We start from the raw sequence: 17,715 nt of genomic DNA on the forward strand, positions 1-17,715 counted from the left end.
AATTGAAGATCCTTCATCGGGTGTACGTGACGGGACCGCGACTGATGGTGATGGGCTTTTCCTCCGATGGACTGTGTAAGCGTGGATGTGGTTTGCGTGCTACTTTCCTGCATATTCTTTGGGAGTGCCCGATGGTGGCTGCTTATTGGGTGGCTGTGCTTGATCTGATGACTGTGGTGACAGGGATATCCTTGCGTCCGGAACCTCGTCGCTGTCTTTTGAATGTTTGGGAGCCCACGGACTATTCGGTGGCACAGACTAGATGGGCCACCCTGGGCTATATGATTGCGAAGCGAGATATTGCGCAACTCTGGGGGGCCTCCAGGCCCCCTGCCCTCTCGCAATGGGAGGATAACATGGATTGGTCCATGTTCCGTGAGAAAACTGTCTATGTGGCCAGGGGCAGACCCAGGGCATGGGTGAAGGTGTGGGGTCAATGGAACGAATACCGTGGCGACATTTGTACTCCTCCCCTTGTGGACACTATCGAGATTACCCTGTCTCCTTAGGCTAGCGTTCCCGGAATCTTCATATAGGGACTGAGCTGGTGTCTCCGGCTCTCCCCCCTTCTTCTTCCTGATCTCTGCCCCCCTCCTCCCCCCCCCCCCCCCCCCCACTCCGCACTCCTTAGTGCTTAGGATATTGCTACTGCACTTCCGCTGCTGTTCCCCCCTTGCGTCCCTTGGGCTGACCTTCAGTGATACACTCTCGCCTTTCTGTATGTTTGTTCTTTCATATATATAAAACCTGTTTTTGTCCTGTATATAATGTGGAGTATTGCATTGTTGATTGACGGTTACCTCTGCGGGCATATATGATATGTGTCTACTCCTTTTTAGCGGCTGGCCCGTGTGGTTGTAGGCCCATCCTTGTACCTTTTTGCTTGCTCAAATAAAGGTTTTTAAAAAATAAAATTTTTTTTTAAAAAAAGTACATAAATGAGTACTCCTGTAGTACCACTTAAGGTACTCATAAGCTTTTTTATGCATTCAACCCCAGAGTTATTCAATGGATTCATAAGCCAATGATCTATCTTACTAACTGCCTTAATGTTCATTCTGCTGGATACCTGTTTGCAAATACGGCCAACCCTTAAGAAGTACTGGACCATGTTCTCGGAGACAATTGATAAACGTTATGTAGATCCTCATTATGCAGTAATCAGGAGCTTGAGTTTTTCATAGGTCACCAGATTGCATAAATGTAGTCTCAAATATTTACTTCACAGTTTATCTCATCTGGTGTGCATAAAACTTTTACCTATACTTTAGAAAAAAGGTGTTTGAGGCATGTGTGGCTGTAGATACTCCTGCCATCTAGTATTGGGCTCGGAAGTGTGCACGTTGCTTTTCTTGGAAGATTTATTTTCTAGTCACCAGGTACTGTTGCCCCACCTCTTGCTTGTAATGCGCATGGTCATCTGCTCTTTTGTTAGATTGTTTTCTTTCTGCCATGTGGGAACGGAAGTGTGCTCTCGTGCTGCGGATCAACTCTGTTGCAGTGTTCTTTTCTGTCTTCACGGTTCCTCTCCCTCCGTCGGCATTGTATTCAATCAAATTCTCCTACTTTCATATCTGGTCTACTTCTGCTGTTTCGTCTGGGGCTGATCTCTGGTCGACCTCGGCCCTCAGTAGGGCCTCATCCTTCGGGTCCTCTCCCTTCAACTCAGTCCAATCTAACCATGCATTGCCTGTGATGGAATGGACACCCTTTCGATATTGCCCTTGGTGTTGTGTGAAGTACCCTTGGGCAGACCTTCACCAGGTCTGTAATCTTTGCACTCACCTACGCAGGATCAGGCCTCTTAATGCACGTGCTGGTCCTTCTGGTAAAAAAAGACTCTTCGTGACCGCCAAACCCATCGACTCAAAATAAAAGTGACAATACCTCAGACTTCTGCGTCATGCAGGACCTCTAGGGGGAACATCATCCTGAGCCCCTCGGCTGCAGACAGGGAGTCATTATCGCCCGAAAGGAAGTTTCGGCACCGACCTCAAGATCAAAGACATCCCGCTGGCTCAACAGGTTGTGGTTACAGTTCCTGCTCCCCTCCCCAATGTCACTGCTCCGAGCTTCCTCCCCTCAAAGAGCATTCAGCCACTCTGGATTAACCTTCGGTTCATCGTCGCCCAGCTTCGGCGCCAAAGAAAATCTAGAAACTGTCTCCCTTGGTGCCACCCGCTCAAGGCTAGGCGCGGACTCAGTTGTCCAATCCGAAGCTGTTGATATTGAAATCCAAGTCGGCAATGAATCATTCGGTGCTGACCAGAAAATTTGCCGTCGAAGCAATCCTCCAGAAGCTGCAGGACAATCTCGACCGAGGCAGATGATCGTCCACCCTGAGACAGGCCGGACCCTCACGCAACCTTTGACACCAGGCTTTCGACCTCCAAAGAGACCGCTCAGCTTTAAGGAAGCTCTGAAGCCCGCTCCACCACCAAAGCAGTGGAAGAAGCAGGACAAAGGCACCAGTCTTCTTCCTGGCCCTGGCCCGCCACTCCTCACCTCCACTCCTCTCCTCCACCCCACCCAGGTCTCCAACATCTCCCAAAGAAGCACTGTAAAAGAGGGTGTGATTTGGTGTCAGAAGGCAAGCTGATCTCCAACACTACCATGAGGTGTGCCTTGTTTGCCGCTGACAATGCTGCTCAGGGCATCAACTCCAGCATACTTATTCACAGCCAAGCTTGGCTCAGTGTCTCCAGCTTCAAACCGGATGTTCAACTTCATCTCCTCTCCTGCCCTTTAACGGAGAACATCTTTTGGGGCCCCTGGTTTATGAAAAGCCGGAGAAAATGAAAAATGACATGGAGTTGGCAAAAACCATGGGTGCCCTGCAGATGCCTACCCCGCGTGGGTCCTTTCCCCGCTCAGCTTATCATGGATGCTCCAAGACCGCCTCCTCCCGAATATTTCATGTCTTTTCAACATCAGCTAGCCCAGCAAACCTCCACAAGAGGCTACTTTAGGGGCGCCTACTGAGTTGATCTTGCAAAAGGTAGAGTCAAAGGTAGCCCCCATAGGAGCTGCCCTAGCCAGGCAATTACTTGTGCCACTCCCCTTCCACGACCACAGAACAGCTGTCAGGTCGACTTCAGATGTATTTCCCCGCATGGCAACACGTCACCTCAGATCAGTGGGTAGTAGACATCATTCAACATGGTTACTGCCTGGAGCTCATTTCCACACCACCCAACATGCCACCTCGCAGAGATGTCCACTTCCTGGAACATAAACGCCTCCTTGGAGAAGAGGTCCAAGCACTCCTTCTCAAAGGGTTTATAGAGCCTGTGCCACAACACCTTATAGTGCTCGGGTAGTGTATTCCCTCTACTTCCTGATTCCCTAGAAGCACGGGTCACTCAGACCCATGAACGAGGACATACTGTCAGAGCTCTTCCACATGGTTACTCTCCTGGATGTCATTGCACTGCTACAGCAAGGTGACTTCATGGCTACACTCCACCTCAAGGATGCCTACTTCCACATCTCGATCCATCCTGCAAATAGGCGCTTTCTCCTGTTTGTGGTAAGCTGTCAACACTACCAATTAAAGTGTTATCCTTCGGGGTCACCACCACACCTCACGTTTTGGCAAAATGCCTCAAAGTTGCACCGGCGAAGACATGACATCCGTGTATTCCCATGCCTGTACGATTGGCTGATAAAGAGTGCCACGCAACAGCAGTGCTGTGCGGACATTCAAGCCACAGTAGACTTGCTTCATGATCTAGGGTTTACTATCAATCAATCAGGTTTCTTATAAAGTGCGACTACTCACCCACTAGGGCCTTAAGGCGCTGAGTGTGAGGGGGGAATCTGCGGTTCAGTCGAAGAGCCAGGTCTTAAGGTCATTCCTGAATTGTGGCAGCGATGGTGATTGCCTGTGGTATAGAGGCAGGGAGTTTCAGGTCTTTGCAGTCAGGTAGGAGAAAGGATTTTCCTTCAGCCGTGGTCTTGTGGATCAATCTGTAAAGCCCAAGGTCCAAACCCTTCAAATCCAACCCTATCTGGGAGCCTTTCTCAAAGCAGAGGTCAGTAAAGCCTATACCCGTCCAACAAGAATCCAGTCCTCCCATGTGTTGCTGCCTCTTTTTCAGCCAGCTCAACAGGTTCCAGTCTGGACAGTCATGCACCTCCTGGACATGATGGCCTCCTGCATCGCCATAGTACCCCATGCAGGATTAAAGATACTCGCACTGTAGGAATGTTTATTGCGTAATTGGTCTCAGGCAGAGGGTCATTGGGAAGATCTAGTGTTGATAGCCGCCACACTCATTGCTCTCTGCAAAGGTGGAACACCAGCAATTTGGTACAGGGGCAACCTTTTCTCCACCGGATTCTGCAGATTACCACTACAACAAACACATCACTCACTGGGTGTTGGGCACATCTATCTGTCCAAGATGAGTGAGATCCCAATAACGGGCCTCCACATCAACAATCTGGAGCTGTTAGCTGTCCATCTAGTTCTGCAGGCCTTCCTTCCCCACATAGTGAGCAAGGTAGTCCTCGTCCAGATGGACAACATGACAGCCATGTACTACATACAGAAAACTCAAAATGCCCAAACTTCGTCTCCAGATTCCCACACATGCAGTCCATGGAAAATGCACTATGTATGAACTGGTCAGGGATACTTACCTACCTTTCAAACCAGATTGACCCCTTAGCAGCCATCATTCAAAACATTGTTTCTTATATACTACACCTTCAAACGTGTGGACTAGCCTTCACCTCCATTCAGCTATACTTGGCCACCGTGGCTTCTTGTCTCCAAAATAGACAACATGTCTCTCCATTCAGGGTTCCAGTCATTAAGGCTTTTATGGAGGGACTCTAAAGAGTCATTCCTTCATGGGTGCCTCCGGCTGCGGCATGGAATCTTTATATTGTCCTCACAAGACTTATGGGCCCCCCATTTGAACCCATTCAGTCATGTTCCATTACAATTAATCTCTTGTATAGTAGCTATCCTAGTGGCTATCAAATTGTTGAGACCTGTCGGTGAGCTCCAAGCCTAAACCCTACATGACCTTTCTTTCAGGTTCATAGAGATAGGGTTTCCCTTTGCACCAACCCTAAATTCCTTCTTAAAGTGGTCTCTCCTTTCCACCTTAACCAGTTTATCGAGCTTCAAGTCTTCTTTCCTCAACCTGACTCAATTGTAGCTAGCGACCTTTGTACGTTAGACGTCAAACAAGCCTTAAGGTACTATGTGGGTAGGACAAACTGGTTTCTGAAAACTCAGCAACTGTTTGTTGCTTTTTCTGAACCGCATAAGGGGAAGGGCTTATCAAAATCGGGCATAGCCAGATGATTAGTTAAATGCATCCAGGCTTGTTGCGTAAACGGTGAAAGGATTTTGCCTGCTCATCCGAGAGACTTCTCTACCTGGAAGAAAGGGGCCTCTCTGGTTTTCCTTTGGAACATCCCCAATTGCAGACATTTATAAAGGAGCTACTTGGTTTACACAACATAATTTCACTAAATACTACTGTATAGATGTGCTAGCCTGCCAACAAGCCAGTGTTGGTCAGGCTGTATCACATACCCTCATTCTGTCTTCTGCAACATCCACTGGCTAGCCACCACTTTGGACTGTTTGACAGTCTATGCACAGCATGTGGGTCTACAGCCACATATGCCTTGAACAGAAAATGTTACTTACCCTGTAAGCATCTTGTTGTGGCATTGTTTGATCCTACTAATCGAGAAAACTTCCAACCTGTATCATTGTTGCCACTGTTAGCTAAAGTCACTGAGAACCATGTAAACCAACAGCTTTCTCAGTTTATCAAGACTAATGGTCTTCTTCATAAAACAAAGTCGGGGTTTCACCCATCCTATAGTACAGAGTCAACCCTGCTGTTGTCCTCCGAATCCTTTCGCCAAATCTTGGACGCAGGAGACACTCTCTTGGTGCTAGATCTCAGTGTGGCGTTCAGCACCATTACACACAATCTGCTCATTTAGTATCTGAGGAGATGCAAGGTTAACAATATGGCCTTATGGTGTGTTGCCTCCTTTCTACAGAGACACACCTTCCAGATGTGTAAAAAACCATTCCACTTTAAAGTGTTTAATCTGCTGCAGGTAGCACCTCAGGGCAATTCCCTGAGTCCAACCTTATTCAATATATACATGCTTCCCATGGTTAAGATCATTGAACATCATGGGTTCACAGTAATCGCCTATGCTGTTGATACTCAGTTGATCATTAACCTCTCCCAGGATGCTGCAACCATGGCTACTTCTCCAAGGTTGTTTCCGGAGGAGGTTGCCGGATGGATGGGACAAAATTGTTTTATGTTAAATGCAGAAAAGACTGAGGTCCTGTTCCTGAGCAAACAACCCAATACCTGGTCGACCTCTTGGTGGCCTGAAACCGTTGGCCCTTTTTCCCAAGCCCAAGCTTAAAAACCTGTGCATTTTGTTTGACCAGAAGCTGTCCTTTGACCGCCAAATCACAGCATTGGTTAGGAAATGCTTCGAAATCTTCAAGACCCTGAAAAAAGATCCTGTATTTGCTCCTAGAAACCTCAAGGAAAGATGTGGCCCAGGCTTTAATTATCTCAAGGCTTGACTTCTTTAATTTGTTGCACCTGGTGGTGTCCCTGGCTCGCATGATGTGACTCCAAGTGCAGAAAGTGCTCTTCTGTTACTCAATCTCCTGAAACACATCTCCGTGGGATCTTCACTTATAAAGTTACACGGGTTTCCTGTGAAGCAGAGGATCTCACTTAAGGCATTGTGCTGCAGCCTTGACAAACAGTGGTCATTGGTACATACAGCCCTTCATTCAACCCTTTACTCCTCTGAGGAATCTCTGGCCTTGAGGGCTAGTATCCCGAAAGTGAGAAGAGTGCACCTGGGTGGCAACTCTTTTAGCTTTCTGGCGTTGAATTTGGGGAATTCGCTCCCTCTTTCTGTTTGACAATCCCCTTTGGAGCACCATTTTAGAAAAAAATGAAAAACTTGGTTGTTAAGACATATTTGTTCTGTTATGTTTAGTAGCACATCCACCTCTTTCGAAAGAACCCAAAACTTTAGCCAATGAGGCGGAAGCTTAAGCTCTCCTACTCCACCGAGAGGCCACCAAAGCTCAGATTACTACCACACGTTGGGTACGAGTGAGTCCGCTGTCAGAGCTCTGCTCTAACCTTTCAGTGATCCTAAAATTGTTTCCATTTTGGTCTACCCTGGAAGGGAACCAGTCCTATCTTCAGCACTACTGTACTGAAAGTTTCTTTCAGGGAAGATTGTTACATTTTCTGATCCAGGGATGTCATTAGTTTGACAATCAACTGTGACAGCAAGACGATTTACACTGATGACCCACACTCTCTGTATTTATTGTCTTTATCCTAATCATAAGTCGGCAGAAAGTAAAATGTGTAGGTCTTTCTCAAAATAGGACTCTTAAGGACAGAGAAAGGAGGCTGGCTTTATTACATATGAATGAAGAGAATTGTACTCCTTCTAATGGAGATGCCCACTCTTCAGGGAAAGATTCTGTGAGAAGTGCCCATTCAAGCACTTCCATGAAGGCAGCGCACAGCAGGAGCTTTGTAATTTCCGAAGCATGACTTATTTGGTACAGCGCTTGCAGCCACCTCCTCTGCTGACCAACCAGAGTCTAACCACTATAGAGATTCACTTGTAATAAAAAGGAAGTCTTCAAAGTAAACCTGGTTGACGAAATTGTCGACTTCAACTCCATCATAGACGAAGAGACCGTCAACGATGACACCGTCGATGACGAGCATTCCATCAATGATGACATTCAATGACACTGTCGATGTCGAGTATTCCATTGATGAAAACACTGTTGAACATTCTGTCGATGACCACACTGTTGAGCATTCTGTTGATGACAACACCGTTGAGCATTCAGGCGACGTCAAAGACACCGTCGACAACGACCATACCATTGCCGATGGCAACGATACCGTCGACGATGAAGTCATCATTGACTGCATCACCGTTGAGAACCATGCAACCAACAAAGGATATGGGAGGAAATATTTTTTCACCTTTACAGTTGAAGAGGCTAGTGATAATGCCTCACTGATTGTTTACAGCCCAACTCAATTGGATCTGAGATATGTCCCAGATTTTGGAGAGGAAGCAATGGACGATGAGGAGTCCGTCAGTGAATATGTATGTCAGCAGGAATACAAGCCTGGGAGTACTCAAATTAATTTAAGGCAGAAACCACCTAAATTTGATAGAGAACCAGATGTTGTCCAGGCACCAATATTATCAAAGTTGCAACAAATAATTAATACTTCTAATAAGTTATTACCATAGCAACAAACTAATAATCGTATAATGGGTTAACCTGCTTCACCCATCCTTCCATCTCGTCTTTGCTAGTTTCACCTCGTAGGCAGCCATAGCTGCTACCTCCATCTCCAACGCCAAGGGGATCTGTCCATGGAGAAGATATGGAGGATGTTTACTCTAATGGTTCTACATATTCTGATATAGAGGGAGAGGAAGAAGAGCTACCACTAAATGGTGATGGAAGATTTAATGAGCGAGAATTCATTGCCCCAAGTGGAAATGATGCGCCAATTCCACAGGATTCTACAGATGGTATCTCTACATTTCATTCAAGAAATTCAACCTACCAATGACCTCTGTAGATCAACCATGCTTCGTTATGTTTTTAAAGATCAACCTCTGAAATGCGTTAAGTCCATATCCTTTCTTGATTATGTCTGGTCACAAGGTCTGAAATTAATGAAGACGCCCACTACTGTTCCAGCTGTGATACCTTGTCTGGAGAAGAAATACAAGGACCCAGATTCATCTCTAGCCTACCTCACTGGTCATATTAAACCGGATCCAGTAATTGCTTCAGCAGCTCGGAGAAGAATTGAAACCCCGAAAACACCATCACCTAGTCCGCCAGACAAGGATAGCAAACGTACTGACAATCTGGACTGGAGAATTTCCTCTATGACAGCAGTCTCAATTAAGACAGCCAATGCCCTGACCATTCCATGTTGTTTTGATCGCCAAATGTGGAATGCATTGCTTCATTACTGTAGCTTATTCCTGAGGATAAGAGGGAAACGGCAATGCAGTGATGGATGTATGAAATATAGGTTTTTCCCAGCTGGCAGGAGGTACTGTACTAAGGAGACAAGTCAGGTTACAATCTACAGCCTTCCCTACTGGTGTCCAATATAAAGTCTTAGGCATGCCTTTTGATTGGCTTACTCTTTTTGGTAAGCTTGTTGATGAAGCTTTGCTAGGCCTTGAAACTGACACTGATACGGCAAAGGTGTTAGGACTGTTGCAGTATCGCAGATTTGATCCGTCTACTTTTCGTGGCTCCCGAAGATCGCAACATTTCAGAGCACGATTCAAGCCGTATGGATGTCAGCGATAACCTTATTATCCTCAAAGACAGTCCGACACAATCAAGGATACTCCGTCAGTCGAAATCAAAGGCAGACTTATGGGAAGACTTCAGGAGAGCTTCTCACAAGCATGAAACCAATGACAATCAGAAAAGAGCTTGACTCCTAGCTTGTACCCCCTTTCTCATCTGGTCCTCAGAAGTTGGGGGAAAGAATTTCACTTTTTGCTCCTGCATGGAAGAACATAACATCAAACAAATGGGTGATACATATTGTCCAATCAGGCCATATGTTGGAGTTCATTCAGAGACTCCCAGTTTATCCACCAAGAAAGGAGCATCATCTTCATTGAAGGAGCTACAAATTAAAATGTGCATGCATCTCTTTAAAGGAGCCATGCAGGGTGTCCCCAAATCGCAAAGGAATCGTAGCTTTTATTTTAAATTATTTTTTTATTTCTTAATGCAGATTTATATAGCGCAAACTCGACCCGAAGGTGTTGAAGCGCTTTACATGAGCACCAGTTACGTTACACAAGGACACATTCAGGCATGGGGAGATTAAGTGATTTGCCCAGAATCACAGGATGTGGACGCGACTCCGAGGCTCGAACCTTGGTTTCCAGCACCAAAGTCGGCAATCTAGCCGTCAGATCACATCCTCTCCCCTAATATAGGTTCTTCCTAATAAAAAAAAAAACAGGTCCGCGGAGACCAATACTGGATCTGAGAGAGCTGAACAGGTTTCTAAAGAAACAGTAGTTTCAGATGTCTACTTTGCAAAAAGTCCTGCTGGTGATGCAGGAAGGGGATTGTTTTTTTTACCTCGCTGGACCTTTGGGATGCAAACTTCCACATACACATTCATCGAAAACACAGAAGAAAAAAAACACAGAAAGTACCTTTGATTCTCAGTAGTAGGTCAGCACTACCAGTTCAAGGCGCTCCCTTTTCAACTCAAGTCAGTGCTGAGAATATTCATCAAACGTCTCGCTCCAGTTGCTGCTTTTATCAGGAGAGAAGGTCACCAGGTGTTCCCAAACTTGGACTACTGGTAAGTAAGCTCCATTCAAGGAAAGAGCAAAAGCTTCCAGAAATGCTTGCATAAATCTCTTTTGAAGATTAGGCCTCACCTTGAACAGGGAAAAAACCTCATTGGAACCCTAAACAAAGATCCAATTCTGGTGCAGTACTTGACACTCAGTTGAGGAAAGCCGTTCCATTGGCAGAAAGAGTGAGAAAGTTACAGAGAATGGCAAAGTCTATTGCTGCAAAGCAATCAATCAAAGTTGGGCAATACAAATCTCTGATAGGTATGATTGCATCATGTAGAGGTCTCTTTCCATTTTGCAGGCATTATATGGGACCTGTTCAGCAAGAGCTTGATTTGCTATGGAAACAGGTAGAAGGCTCATGGGAAGGTATGGTCTGTGTCACCAGCAGTCGTTTGAAGCAAGCTCTAATGTGGTGGAGGATTCTAGCAAATCTAACTGCAGGTCTTTTTTTTCTGCCGATAACATAGAGGTTATTACTCACCACAGATGTGTCCATGGACGGATGGTGAGTCCACCTGCAAGAGCTTTCAACCAGAAGGCACTGGTCACAAGCAGAAAAGAGGCTCCACATGAATGTGTTGGAACTCGGCGCCATAAGACTAGGTTTATAAGCGTCCCTCCCCAGATTGGCAGGTCACCTGGTCCTAGTCAGAACAGACAACACAACATCTATGTTCTACTTAGCCAAGCTAGGAAAAACACAGTCCAAACTCCTTTCAGAAGAAGTTCAGCTGCTGTGGAACTGGACAGTTTCTCACAAGATAGACTTTACTGTGGAACATCTGCAAGGCTGCGAGAACGATCTGGCATATGCACTCAGTCAGTAAATTGTCACGAGTGGGGACTAAAACAGAAACAGGTGGATTACATTTTCAGTCAGGGGAATGCCAGTGCATTACTATAAGGTTTTGGAATCCAGAAACAATGGGCAATCCTTTTTCGATCAATTGGTTCTAGATATTTGCCTGTACCTTTCCTTCTTTTCCCCTGATCCCCAGGGTGTAGAAGAAAGCAAAAATAGACAATTGCCCTCTGATCCTCATTGCTCCGACATAGCCTTGCTTGTACTGGTACAGTGAACTGCTGCAGTTGGCAGCACATCCAGCCATTTCTTTGAAGGTGCATCCCAGGATATTGTCCAGATATTCTTAACAACAATCTCAAGTTGCTGAACTTGGCAGCTTGATATCTGAGCACCTAGAATTTGGCCATTTGGATCTATTGCAAGAGTGTAAACAGATTCTGGTGCAAGCTTGAGCTCCAGCTACCAATCAGACTAACAATGCTAAATGGAAGTATCATCCACTTCTCATGAAGCCTTCACTGCTCCTTCCATATTAGTTAAATTTGGCTACTGGAGCTCTCAAGTATTCTTCTGTCAGGGTCCATCTGGCTGCAATTTCGAGATTTGGAAGAACTGACCCATCAACTTCGGTCCTGCTTTCTAAAAGGGTCATTATACAGTTTATTAAAGGACACTTCAGGGCATCTCCACCTCTTCCACATCCTCCGATTCCATGGGGGCCTAATACAGTCCTAAGCCAGCTAATGTTACCTCCTTTTAAATTATACATAGAGCAGACTTAACATTTGTTTCAAAGAGGACAGTACTACTACTGGTTCTGACATCCGCTAAAAGAATGTGGGAGATTATCAGGCATTTACCATCGGGGAACATTTTCTCTGGTTCACAAAGTGATACTTAGCACCAATTCTAACTTCATAAGGTGGCCACTGACTTCCATGTAAATGAGCCTGTCGTTCTTAGATCTTTCTTACCCAATCCATCTTCAACAGCAGAAAGATCATTACATTCTTTAGACTTGCGTAGATGTCTCACATTCTGTATAGACAAAACAAATGACATACGCACATCAGACCAGCTATTTGTATCATTTGGTCAACCACAAAAAGTTCAAGCACTGTCCAAATAGGGGATGGATGGCTCATTGGCTCCCAGCCTGTATTGTTTTCTGTCATGCCAAAGCTAAGCGTCCTATCCAGGGAAGAGTGAGGGCCATACCACTGAGGTATGGCTTCAATCAGGGATTTGTAAAGCACACTACTCACATGTGAGGGTCTCAAGGTGCTGGCGTCAACTGCATCAGTCTATGTTGGGATGCCCTTGAAAGACATCTACTGTGTATCCACCTGGAGGAGGAGGCATACATTCACAAAGCATAATTGACTAGATGTGGATGTAGAAGCTGAGGCACCAGTGAGACAGGCAGTCCTGAGAAACCTGTTTCTTTAAAGGTGAACCTGCTTCCCGCTTTATTGTATTTTTATAATGTGTACTGCTTGCTATTCTGATTCAAGCATGCTAACAAATAAAATATCCAATGTTGGAGAAGTATTCAGTTACTTACCTGTAACTCTGGTCCTCCAACATTGGTATCTTTTATATATTACTGGTTGTGTGCGTTACTCAGAATGTAGACGCATCCTTAATTATCAATTCAGTATCTTTTATATATTCACATGCAACTCTCCCTCCTCCCCGGTCAGAGGCTCAACATATTTGTTCATACACTTGTGCTTTGATATCTGATCTATGGTGGCCTCTAGGGGGAGTAGGAAAGCTTAAGCTTCTATCAACATACTATGTTATTTCAGCCCTATGGCCATTTTACATCATATACTGTATGATATATATTTTACACTGTATACTGCTATTTTAATGTACTGGGGATTCCCAGCCTGATGACGGGTAATGATTCAAGCATGTGAATATATTAAAGATACCAATGTTGGAGAATTGAAGTTACAGGTAAGTAACTAATTTATTTTAGCAATTTCATATGTGCTTTGCCAAAGTGCTAAGTGGCACAAGCATGCACACTGAGTTATTGAGTTCATATTGATGAGATAAACTGTATTCTTACTGAATTTGGTATCCTTTATACTACTGATACAGAGCAGGCAAGTTGTATGGGAAGACATTTGCTGGTGGAGCTGTGGTTGAGGTAGGAATCTCTTAGGTCTGGGTTTGAATCAGGACAATAATTGGAGCAGAGGTGGAGGGCTGTTGACAGTAGAGAATGGAGCGCCATCGGATACCTACCAAAATCTCGTTCATTGTGGTTTGGCTGTTTTCTCAAGGTGGGATTGAGGGGCACTCTCAAACCACTTTGTACTCTGCAGGATCTACTGTTCATTTTTACTGCTTCTGCTACTGTTTGTAGACCGATTGGAAATTCATGATCTGTTATATAGTAAGAGAGCAGCATTTGACAATGCTCTGGCCTGCGTCATAGAGGAATTGGAGAGAATTCGGAGTTTAATCCTGATTTTTCTTGTGAGAAAATGGTGTGCTTTTAAGTTAAATATTTTAAGTGTCTGTTTTTTGGTGACTTTTTCGAATTTTTTTTTTGCAACCTGCGGATTCATTTTTGAATGGAGACACACTGGAGACTTTCAATTACCAGGGTACTTGCAAACTCCACTGAGTTTGTTAGAAGTGGTAGAGTATTCAGAGCATGGATACTTGGATTTTGGTGCCATCAAATTCTGAGGTGTATTTGTTGGGGGGACGGTAGGGGGGGTTAGGAGGAGAGAAAGGCACGGCTGAATAAATTATTGGGCTGCGTCCTTTACCTTCTTCATTTGCCATAGTGCTGCCTTCACGTTTGTTGACAGTGAGAATAAAATTTGTTCTGGCATCCCAGGTACCCCAGTACGTTTTGGCACCCTTTAGACAAAGTTAGTTCTTTACCCATGGCCACTGGGTACATTTGAATAATACTCACATTGTGTCTTTGAGGCAAAGAACCATTATGAAAAGAAAGGTAAGTCATGTAGTAAATATAAAATTGCCTTGTTGAAAGGATAAGGTTATTCTCTTGTCTCTGAATAGATTATTTTCTACCCGCAAAGCTGCACTATAAACCAGCCTACAACTTACTCTCAACTAGACTATGTATTTGCGATCCTACTACTGAATAAATAATATATTTTGGATAATGTTGATCGCTGTAACATTAGATCATTTAATATCTCTTAAAGTTATTGATCAAATGTTGCACAGCACAAACCGTCTAACAGGTATTGGCTTTCTGCTACTCCGTTGGCAGTGAAATTTTAGCACATTTGTCATTATACATCTGAAAGTCATGCCTAAGAGTCCTAGATACTAGATATATAAAACCATTGTCATCTAAAAACTGATAAAATGACTGTACCGTTTGGATCTTGAAATTTTGAAAAAATTAATTGCACTGATATGTCTTATACATTTGTTTTTCTATTATACAGAATCATGGCATAATGCATAGGGCTTTATGTACAACCATTTTCTTAGACTATGTTTGGCTCCTGTAATTAAAAGGATGGTTATCTTTACTGCTGTGCAGGATGCCTCTGTCTCTTTGCAAATATATACATTGTATATATTTTTTCCAATGCAGTACATTTAAAATGTGTATATTACATTTGCTTTAATATTTGTTCAGGTTTTTTCTATGAATAAGAACAGATTTCATTGTGTTGACAATAACATTACATCTGTATCCTTTGCTTTCAGCAGCAAACCGTCATTGTTTTATTTTTGTGACATTTTTTGGCACTTGGGAAGTACAACATTCCTCTTGACAGTGCTTTCATTGTGTGTTCGGATGGCAAAATATGGTATACAACAAGACGTTAACAAGGGGAATATATATATATATGTAAATGAAAAAGTTTAACAAACCATACTTACAAAGATTTAAAACTGAGTAAAAAGAGCTTACAGTTATCTTTCCATATCAGTTAGGCTCGGCTAATGCTTTTTGTAAGACTTTATAAAAATCAAACAAATAATCATCTGTTATTTAGTAGATTATTTGGCATGTTACACAGTATTTCCACCTGGATCACTTTATGGTGCTTTGTTCAGATGAAAAAACAAAGAGTCTACAAAAATTTACAAAATACAGTGCTTAACCTTCCAAAAAGTGACTAAACCCAAGTGAACCGTTTGGTTACTAGCATGGAAAGCAATAACGTTTTTTAAAATAACCCTCACCCACAAAAAGGTCCCTTGGTGGCATGCTTCATCATCGGGTTCTTCCTGCCAGCTGCGGGACGGGGCGTCCTACGACCGACGAATACATGGAAGCACTTTGAAGTGAACTATGTGTATTGGGGTGAGACTGGAAGGGTCAGGAATGAGTGTGTTTAAAAAAGACCTGTCTTTATGGAAAAATGAAACTTTAATGCTACCTATAGCTGATATTGATAAAAACGGGGAGAAAAGGAGGGAAAAAAGCTTTAATGAGCAGCTCTCTCGCTAGTCGACCTGTTTCGAAGCCTACACTTAAGCTCCTTCTTCAGGACCAAATACAATGATCCCTGTTACTACTCTGACTAGGTCTAGTGCTGTTAGACTATTTGATGTTTCAGTTTAATATATTTCTGTGCAAGACATTCATTCGATACCTGCTTGGTAATATTCGTTAATAGAGCGAATATACAATTTCCTAATTGTGACAAAGGATAGACGCAAAAAGAATTAGTAGTCTAGGTAGGTGCTCTTTGATATTATCATTACATATCTTTACCCTATTTGTGTGAGGATAAAATAGTGATATATTTTTTCTCTGTGATATATTTTTCATTTCATGCACGATATCACGTAAATCATGTGATTCGTGCTTCCCTCTGTTTATTTGTGCAAAGACTTCCCATCAGCCTAAAAATTGTAAGGCATTAAAGGTGGTTTTAAAGTCCTCAATATTGATGAAAGAAGATGGTAGAGAAACGTACATTATAAGTTTCCTAATTGGGACCCCATGAGCATCAACACGGGAGGGGAGGAGCTCTTGTAGTCAAACACTTTTGGTTTAAATGATGAAGATTTGATTTAGAAACTAGGTACAAAGTAATGATTATCTGTCCTGGTGTTGAGGTCAGTAGGAACCCAACAGTATAGAGGGCTAAACTGTCAGCTGTGCCGTACTTACTTTGCTTTGTTCAGATCGTCGGGTACTGCAAATCGATTGGGTCTGGACTATTATTTGCTTGATCACTCTTGAATTTATGTATATTGGGGACATGGACTGCAGAAAACTGAAATTGTTGTTTCAGCTTTGGGCTTTAATTTCCGGCTATCTATCCCTCCCTTTTCAAAACCCCCAAGTTCCCCAGGAAACTGTGGAAAAGACAAAATCACCAGTGTCCCTTGTATATAGTTTGCCATGTGCCTGTGGTATGTGTCAGAGTGATCCTTTAGAGATGACCGCTACATTAGGTGCAACAAAGCATATGGTACTCTCAGGTTTTGTATAGTAATGAATCATATGGTGCAGACAGTGATTAGCCTGCAGCAAAATGGCATGTCTGAGGAACAGTGATCAGCCTCTGCTGTCTTGGGTGCCGTTGGGATTATGGTGTGTTTAGGGCTTGTTGGCAGGCTACCACACAAGAAAAACGGTAAGAGGTGTACACAATCCGTGACCAGAGTGTGGACCCAGATGTGGCAGAATTGTTAGAGTTGATGAGCTGATCAGCCAGACCTCAGGTAAAGGAGTATTACAGCTGACAATTACATCTAGGAATTTTATTTTGGTTTGATGAGCTGCATAGACTTCAGTTAACAAGTAAGGCGCATGTTTGGATTTTGTCCAGTAACTTGTGGAAATGTTATGGTTCCTCAGCCGTGGTGTATTGTGTGTGGTAGTAGCAGCTCTTCTCTCCAGAAACTTCACACAAGCAGCGCGGATCCCACTTGCAAATCCAAAACTGACACTTCTGACCCATGTATGGCCAAGAGAGGAATTTTACTTGTGCAAGCTTTCAAGACTGGTGCCAATGACAACCCCTTTAAGTATTATAACAATTCACAAGGGACCCTGCTTGCAGTTAAACTCTCATCTTTGTGAAGTTAGGGTCTTTTTTCCCAACAGTCATGATCTTTGTTTTCTCTAAATTAATTTTATATGGTCTTTTCTACAATATGTTGTTTAAACATTTGGGGCCAGATGTACTATCTTTTTTGTGCGGTCGCAAACGAGAATTCAGCCCGTTTGCGACTGCAAATTAGGTATGCCCTATTTACAAACCCTATTTTGCGAGTCGGTAACCAATTACTGACTCGCAAAATAGGGTTTGCGTCTCGCTAGTAGGAAGGGGCGTGCCAAGGGCGTCCCTTCCTGATAGCTGCTCGCACTTCAATGTAAGATTGGGCTCCTCAGGGTCACCTTTGTGACTGGTATTGGAAATATTTTTAAAGAGCAGGCAGTGGTCCCACTGCCAGCTCTTAAAAAATGAAACATTAACCTTTAATTTTTCTTTTTTAAATGCATCCCA

The 17,715-nt window shown here is 43.7% G+C and overlaps 1 protein-coding gene across 2 annotated transcripts in view; it reads left to right on the plus strand.

Moving 5' to 3' along the window:
* Window positions 1–17,715, plus strand: part of UEVLD (UEV and lactate/malate dehyrogenase domains) — a 346,003-nt gene that overhangs the window by 307,158 nt on the left and 21,130 nt on the right. Inside the window, exon 12 of one of the 2 annotated variants that reach the window (XR_013608720.1) lies at window positions 932–1,867. The exons of the other annotated variant lie outside the window; for it this stretch is intronic. The gene's annotated coding sequence lies outside the window, so the exon portion shown is untranslated. Of the gene's footprint in view, window positions 1–931; window positions 1,868–17,715 lie in introns of those variants that run through there. 2 annotated transcript variants of the gene reach the window in all.

Source organism: Lissotriton helveticus, chromosome 3_1 (assembly GCF_964261635.1).
Source record: "Lissotriton helveticus chromosome 3_1, aLisHel1.1, whole genome shotgun sequence".
Classification (NCBI taxonomy): Eukaryota; Metazoa; Chordata; class Amphibia; order Caudata; family Salamandridae; genus Lissotriton; species Lissotriton helveticus.